Here is an 8,079-nt window from a genome sequence, read left to right as displayed (position 1 = left end):
CTGTCAGCATTCACAGACCACAGTAAGAACAGACCCAGTTCGTCACACCTCCACCTTCAGACACACTGAGACTTTTCTGCACTAGTGGGCGTCAGCCTAGCCCTAAGCCATCCGCCCTGTGCAGCCCCCGTGTTCATTTCACTCTGGGCTACACGGCTTAGCCCTAACCCAGGGACCCTCAGAGACCAGCTTCTGTGCGGAGAGTCTGCCGCCAGCGTTCCCCATCCTGGGAACAGTCCTTTCTGTACAAACAGGGTCATTCAAGTCAAAGCTGTCTGCGGGGCCTGGTTCCCCTCTCACATACGCCAGTTCTACCCCCGAAAACCTTCACTAGCTCCCCTGCGCTTTCCCCAGACTCCTGCCTGTGTCCGCGAGAGCAGCACCCCACCCACGGGCTTTTTAAAAGAAGAAATATCCGGCCTGAGAAAGACCCAGCAGCATGCAAAGGCCAAGGGGGCCTTTCGGATCCGTGAGTCCATCCTGCTCTCCCAAGCCAGACTGTTCCCGGGCACTTCCCGTTCCAGGACACGCAAGATGTCCAAGTTACAGGATCTCTGCCCAGTAAATCAAACACAATCCCAGCGCTGCCTAAATCGAAGTATAAATGAAAAACAAATCCTCATTTAATGCCGCCCCAAACAGTCTCCCACACGCCATATGGTTTGCTTTTCTCTCTCAAAACAAATATTGTTCAGAGGTGTAATTAGAATTCTTTTCATCGTCTCTGGAGAGTATTGTTCCACTGTAAAGAGTGCTTGCAATGGGCAGGTCATTCCGGAAATGCTATTGTCACGATCAATGACATCCCACCGACAGCTTCTACCCTGTCAGGAGAGACCACCCCCTCCCCACCCTCCATGGGGCTGAGGGTTTAGCAAAGCCTGCCAGAGTTTGGAAGCCCCCACTCTTCCAGGCTGAACAGGCAACTTCCCTCCCAGGAGTGTTTCGTTTGGGTGAAACGCGGGCAGCTATTTTATCAGAACCAGTTCATCCCGCCCAGCTCAGTGCTGACTGTCCAGACACCAAGATCCCTGGAGCTGCCCCTCAAATCCACCCGGTTTCCTCCAACTCCCGCCCCAATGGCTTTTCCCGCCTCTGCGATTCTGCTCGGGAGCTGATTTCTACAGAGCTGCGTGCGCCGCTTCCCCGTGGGTTTCTTGCGGAGTTCTGATCCAGGCTGAAAACTGAATTATTATCAGCCCAGACAGAAAAGTTAATACCTTTAATATCTCTCCGTCCCTCTGGACGCATGGAAATCCCACAGACTTATCGCTTTCCTTTAATCCATTTTAGCAGGGGAGCTCAGGAAAATACATTGCATAAGGGGCTTAACAGGCATCCCCGTCTCCTTGCTGACTTCCTGGCGGCGCTCCTCCCATGCCACCCATTCAACCAAGGGACCCCAGACACCAAGAATTACAGAGGCTTCAGTCAGTGCAGGAAGATATCCCCGGGATTCCATAACAGCCAAGCCCTGGAAATAAGTGCGAATTACAGGCCTGCGTAAAAGTGCTCTCTTGATTCAAGCTGGCTACATAAAAAGGATGAAAGCCCCCTGCCTCCTGGTTCCAGCTACTCCGCGACACACAGCGAAGGGCTGTGCTTCTTGTTCCTGCAACATCAGTGCTGGGTCCATTACCGTGAAACAATTACACAAGAACGATGCTAATGTTCTCGGATTATGGCCTAATCGGGATCTCGCCCTCCAGTTCCAACATCAGCAAAAAGTACAACCGATGGATTTCTCTGTCTGCGCCTTGTGAGGCAATTTCCTGCTCATGGGGTCCAAGGGGCACCAGCAGCCAGGGTACCGCGCAAACGCCTCCCACTGCTCTGCCAGTGCGCTTTAATCCTCACCCACAGCCCTGCCTGGAGTGCCAGTTCAGGGGCTTCTATACGGCCCTCAATGCCCCAAACCCCAGCACGCAGCATTCCTGCCCTGCCAGTCCTGGCCACGGCAGAGGGCCTTGCCAATGCTCCTCTCCTCCGACCTGCATGGCCCCTGCTGTCCCAGCCCGGGCAGGATCTCCCCGAAGCTCTGTTGCCCTGCACATCAGTCCTGCGAGCAGAAGCCCTGCTATCCCAGTCTTCAATCTCTACAGCAAAGGCTAATGTGTTCTGGTTTGGTGAGGTGGAAACCATTCACCAGAGGCTTGAGCAAAGTTCTCCTCTGTTGTGAGGGAGGCAGAGTTTGAATCTACAGCAGATCTCTGAAGGTGAGCGGCTCGCGCGTTAGGCCCTGGCATGGTGCACAGAGGGAAGATGGGTTCATTGTTGGAAGGTAAAGAGCCGTCCCTTAAGCTGAAGTATTGTTATCCCCAGTTCACAGATGTGGAAACTGAGGCCCAGAGCGGTTATGTGACCAGCCCAAGGTTACACAGCAAGAACGCAGCAGAGCTGGGGTTCAGACCCAGGTTCCTATGCCCAGCCCAGCGTCTCAATTTGCCTCCTTCAGCTCACGAGAGAATCGCTCCATGACAGCAGAGGAGCCCGGCAGCGTCTTTGTAAGGAACAAGGCAGCCACTGGTGGTTCCTCATTTCCCCTTTCATAAAACACAGCATTGGTGTGTGGCAGTCCGACGGCTCGGCCTTCCTCTGCCCGTCCGCTGCACACGTCCAGCTCTGGCAGTGGCAGCCAGGGTGCAAGGGCCCTGGAGCACCCACTCCAAGGGCAGAGGGCACTAGCTGGCTTTACAGCCTCAGCGTTGCTGTTGTGCACAAAGCCCTGGGCTGGACCCCGGCTCACACCCTGAGCCCCAGCGGTACCCGGGAGAAGCTGCGATTTATGCCCTTCTCTGGCGGGGAACTGCAGTTCCCCCAACACTAAACAAAGCTACGTAAAAGTAAATGACTATCAAGTGAGTGGGAAGCACTTTCTTTAATGAGCACATTCTACCGGGACTCCTGATTTCAATGCCACATATGTTCTTATTAATGCTGAGCAGCTGGTTTTTAGCATCTGCATTATTTGTTCTAAACACTGCACAACACAGCAAGGAGAGCCTGTCGTAACACCGGCTGGCCCTGCCCCCAGCTGTCCAAAACCCTGCTTTCCCAGGTGGAGTCTGACCCTCCCCTAGCGTTAGCCAAGCCCCCATTCCCCTGTGCACACAGAATTATCCCCAGTGGAATCTGGGCAAGAAGCCTCAGGGCTGCGCTTCTCATCACAAAACGCACCTCTCCCAGCTGCTTTTTGCCTGTCCACCCAGGACACGTATTGCCTGAGCTCCCTGGGGAATGTGATCTGATCTACGTCCTCCAAGGGAATCTGCTTTAATTATAGAGTTTAAGGAGCGTAGATTGTGCTGGGTAGCCTGAGGTCTCAAGCCCATGTCTAAATTACTCGGGACACAATTAAAATCAGCTCCCAGAGACTAGAATTTGGCAGATGAGCAGAGAAAAGTCTTGATTGAATCAAACATCTTCTTTCTTTCCCGTTTTAATTGGGAAGCGTGCGTATTAATTAACCTCAGGGCTCGGCCTTCTCAAAGGGCATCCGAACTGAAACCAGCGCTGCCTGCGCTGAACAGTTCCCCTCCTCTGCAGTCGATAGGACGTTCACCCCCATGATACCAACTTCTCACTCGGGGGAAACACGAAGCCCCTCCCTTGGGCTCCCTCTGCCTCCTCGTTCAGCTCTACCTGGAACCCGGAGGAGGAGATATCTTGGCTGGAGGCAACACCAGCCTTTAGGAAAGCTTCTAGGGGGCCATTGCTCCATCTCTTGGAGGGCTGACGCTGTCGCGACTGCGTCTCAGGAAGGAAAGGGGCCGTGAAAGCCCCCGGCTCACAACACCACATGGAACCTCACCAGTTCTGCAGAGGACACCAAGACGCGAAGGGACAAGGCCCTTCTGCAGTGAGACGGAACGTGGTCCCCACACACTGCCGTCACTCTCTGTTGCCTCTACTAAGGTTACACGGCAGATTTACAGTGGGGTGACCAAGACCCTCATCTGGCCTCTATGTTCATTCCCTTCCGGGTTCCCTCCATCTGTACCACAAAGCAGAGATCTAGAACGTCAGCGCCTCCCCTTCCTGAATCCAGGTGTAGCTGGGATCTAGAGTGCATCACGACACCACAGCTCAGAGCACTCTCTGCAATGGGGCTCCCTGCCTTAGATACTGCACCTGGGGCCCTAGAGGCACCTGAGCGCCTCACAGTCTGTTACGTATCTCTCCTCCGAGCAGCCGCGAGGCAGGGCCGTGGTTCTCCCTCCGTCTCCCTCTGAATCACAGAGACGCTAAGCGACTGGCCCAACATCCCCCGGGAAGTCTGGACGGAGCAGAGAATTGAACCTGGGTTTCCCAAGTCCCCGAACCGCTGGGCCATCCTCCCTCCTGGAAACCGACCATTTGCAAACCTGGGGTTAATTCAGATTTGGATCCAGGCCCGGCTCTGAGCTTGGTGGCTCCACTAGAGATCTCATGAGAGAGCCTGTTCCAGACCACGCTGCAGGCTCCAGAGGCTTGGGCTGCTGGGAACGCCCCCCACCCCCCCGGATCAGCGCGTCCCTCTCCCCATCATTAGACACTAAGGAGATCTGACCGAGCCTTAGCCGGAGCAGCCTCTACAATCAAGCCTCTTCCTTGGCTCTGGGTACCAGCAGCATGTCCGGGTGCTGACCAGCAGGCAGATGCCCTCCGTTTGTCAGCTCTCCCGATAGCCTCAGCACGTCCTGCAGATCAGGGATTTGCTCTAGCGGGATCTCTCCCCTGTGAGATCTCCTGGAGTTCCTCATCCTTGCAGCATCCCCATCCCCATCAAGTCAGCCCTGCAGGAGGGCCTGGTGAATAGCTACAGGGAGACAAGCTCAATGGGGGAGCAAGTCTCTTGCTAAGCAGACTGAGTAACACTAAGGGGGAGGGATGTGGGGCAACAAGCCCAGGAGGCTGCATTATCCCTGGGTAGGGCAAGGAGCGGGAAGCAGTTAACCCCGTGATGCCCAACTGAATCACAACCAACCCCCACACACAGCCCCAGCCAATGCACAAGCGAGGCGTTCTCGGGGTGACAGGACTAGCAGGAGCAAATGACTCCTCTAGGTGGAGCGGACACGCTGGATTCTGCCAGGTGAGGACAGGTGCTTTAGCCATGGGGGCAGACTGCTCCCTACAGCTACGCTTAGACGACAGCTCTGAAGGGCAGTGGGGGAGACGCACACTGGGCTGGACTTGGGGACCGTTTCAGCCCGATTCCCGGCTAGGCCCTGCCTGCCGCAGCCACCCCACCATGTAAAATGGAGCCCAGAGATTCCCCGGAGCGGACAGGACTTGCTCTTGGCTTCGGGAGCTGATGGTGCCTGCAGTGGTGAGAGAAGGACGAAGAGGAAATAATCTGACCCCCATTATTGCATCTGTTACAAAATCGGTGGTTTCAGAAGCTTAAGACCGTAAAGCAGCTTATTACCATGAGCCTGCGAGAAAGGCGCTGGAAGCGCGGCGGGTAGCGATTGCCCAGGCTACAACATGTGCAGGGCCTCTGCTGCCAAGCAGCCCGGGCATTTAGAATGGATTTGGATTTGCTTCTAATCCTGGGTCCCTCTGTGACAACAAAGAGCGGGCTGGGGAAGCAAACACCAAAGAGGATCTTGCTGCGAGGGGCCCCGGCCATCTGGCGGAGTGCTGGCACGCACGGCCAGCGCGCTCGAAACGTACCAGGAAAGGCGACAGTTATATCTGCTCCGGCAACATGCTCCCCGCCTGGCTGAGAGCAGCCCTCGGCAAAGCTGACCTTCTGCTCCCCTTTGAGGTCCTGCCAAGTCCAGCAGCTGGTTCTCAATCGGCAGCGAGCAGGCTGCCATCAGAAGGAGGCAACACAGGCTGTTACCAACCCATCCTGGGCCAGGCTCAACAAGAGTTGTGACCTCCTCGGCTTCCAGGCAAGCTGAGGCCAATACAACCACCGGTCGCTGCAGCACAGAGGGTTGGGTTTGGTGCCCGGGAAAACCAGTGATTTGGCACCAATCCGTCCCCACACCGTGTGATGGTGATGGAGATGTTTCATAGGACGCTTCCCCAGAACAGCCACCTCATCCCTGCGCTTTGTCCGGTGATTTGCTTTGATTATTGGAACTCTCAGCCCCACCGGCCCCGTCGCCGCTCCGGCTTTTGGTGCTACCCGCGAGCGAAGGCCACGAGCGCGCCAGCTGCTTGAAACCGAGCACTAAACTGCCAGGGTTTCTCACACGCGCGCACCCTCACGCCTTCCCCCCCCCACCCCCGGAGCTTCTTGGCGTCTCGAGGGACTGGGGAGACAGCAAGCACTGCAGTACTCGCCCTTCGTCAAAGTGACCCAGAGCAGAGAAAAGCAGAAACTGAGGCAGAGCCACCCCTCCTTTATGGTGGTTTCTACCAGCCGAAAGCCATGCAGCCCCTCCCCCACCAATGACAGAGTCAGCTGGGGCCGGGGGGTTGGGTTAGAGTGAGACCAGGCCCAACGCCACCTGAGTGGGCAGCACCGGCCAAGGGATGCACTGGTTCAGCACCCGGCACCTTCCGGGTCCGTGTGAAGCCACCAGTGAAATGACCCGGCGTAACCCCGGCGGAGGGTGGCCATGGAGACACCACTCTCCCACCCCCGCAGCCCCCGATGATGGATGCCTTGCAGTGCACAGAGGGCAGGGAGGGTGCGGCTGGGCCACGCTGGCCCCTCGACTGCTTCCAAATCCAACATGGCTCAGTTTCCTCACCAGGCCGCAGTGGCGCCTCCAAGCTGAGCAACAAGGCCGTGAACGTTCTGCTCAGCAGGGAGCCCTACACCCCATCCCAGCCCTGAAGGGGTCACGGTGGTGCAGGCAGGGCCAATTAACCAGATCTGGGTGGAGTGTCTGGCTTGACTGACAATGACTAGTGGCTGATAAAGCCCAGCTGGCTAAAGGATAAAGCCAGGAAGTCTGCAGCAGAAGGGGGCTGCAGCGTGGAAGCCGGCAGTCACCCTCTGGGCTTACAGCTGGAAAAGGGGGAACCCCAGCAGCGAGAGAAGCGCTGGGATCCTGGCCCTGGGCCAAGGGTTTACCCAGAAGGGGGAGAAGAAAGCCTGTGGGGGGCAGAGTAGGAAGCAGCCCAGGGAAACAGCAGTGAGAGTGGAGATTGCACAGAACCTGGCTGCTGATGAGGGTCTCTGGGCTGAAACCAGCGTAGCCGGCAGGCCCGGGTTCCCCTGCCAGCCACTCAGAAGTGGCACAGGATTGTGGGAGACGCCAACTGGACAGCTGGTCTGGAGGGACTGGGATAGCCCGGAAGGGGGCCCTATACAGTGACGTAGCGGGAGGGCTGAGACATGCCGCGCGAGAGAGACCCCGAGTTGCAGACAGAGGGTCCGGGGCAAGCGAACGATGGAAGGGGGCGCCGGGCCAGAGTAGCGCTGATTCCCCAGTCACAGCCATGAGGGGGCGCTGCAGCAGCGAGTGAGCCCTTTGACACCCACCCACAGCCAGAGCCTGGGGCCCCTGCTTGTTGGGGGCGGGTAGCAGACGGACACCAGTTGAGCGTTTGTGACACGCAGGCTGTTCTCACAGGGCTGCTGAACGCCGTGCGACGCCTGACGCGGCTGCAGCCGAGAGTGCGCTCGTCTGCTACCCACACTCCAGCCTCGCTAGTCCAACGTCCAGTATGGACAGGCCCTCTTAGGCGCGGGGCCCGATTCGGGGAAATTGGTGGAATTGGCCTAAAGCCGGCCCTGCTCTGTGCTCAGCCCAGCAGCTCCCCGACCGTCCCTCCCAGCTACCGGGACACGCCCGCAGCACCGCTGCTCTGAACAGCTGCGAAGGCTCCTTGAAAACCTTCCCAGCTGGTCGGCCCTGATGCCCGCAGCAGAACGCACCTCCCCCCAGGAGAGAATCCCGGCCACGGGCTACCATCTCCCCCACCCCACCCCCACATTGCCGGCTGCAGCTGGGCCCCGAGCCACAGGGCCAGGGAGGGGAGGCTAAACGGGAGTGACCGGCCAGCTGGAAACTCCTAAGAGCTCGTCCATCAAAAGGCACCGAAGAGTGAAATGGGCAGTAAATAATCGCTGACAGGGAAAGAATAGGGGAGTTCCTCCCCCTCCCCCACTGCAGCCCTGCTTGCCCCAGC

The 8,079-nt window shown here is 57.6% G+C and overlaps 1 protein-coding gene across 1 annotated transcript in view; it reads right to left on the bottom strand.

The window, feature by feature from the left end:
• The window catches only part of VSTM2L (V-set and transmembrane domain containing 2 like), a 37,158-nt gene that overhangs the window by 11,358 nt on the left and 17,721 nt on the right, over nucleotides 1-8,079 (bottom strand). The gene's annotated exons all lie outside the window — the stretch shown is intronic.

The sequence above is a fragment of the Terrapene carolina genome, unplaced genomic scaffold, assembly GCF_002925995.2.
Source record: "Terrapene carolina triunguis isolate 2854851 unplaced genomic scaffold, T_m_triunguis-2.0 Scaffold130, whole genome shotgun sequence".
In the NCBI taxonomy this organism is placed as follows: Eukaryota; Metazoa; Chordata; order Testudines; family Emydidae; genus Terrapene; species Terrapene triunguis.
The sequence above is the reverse complement of the archived record's forward strand: the minus strand, read 5'-3'. Positions and strand labels throughout refer to the sequence as shown.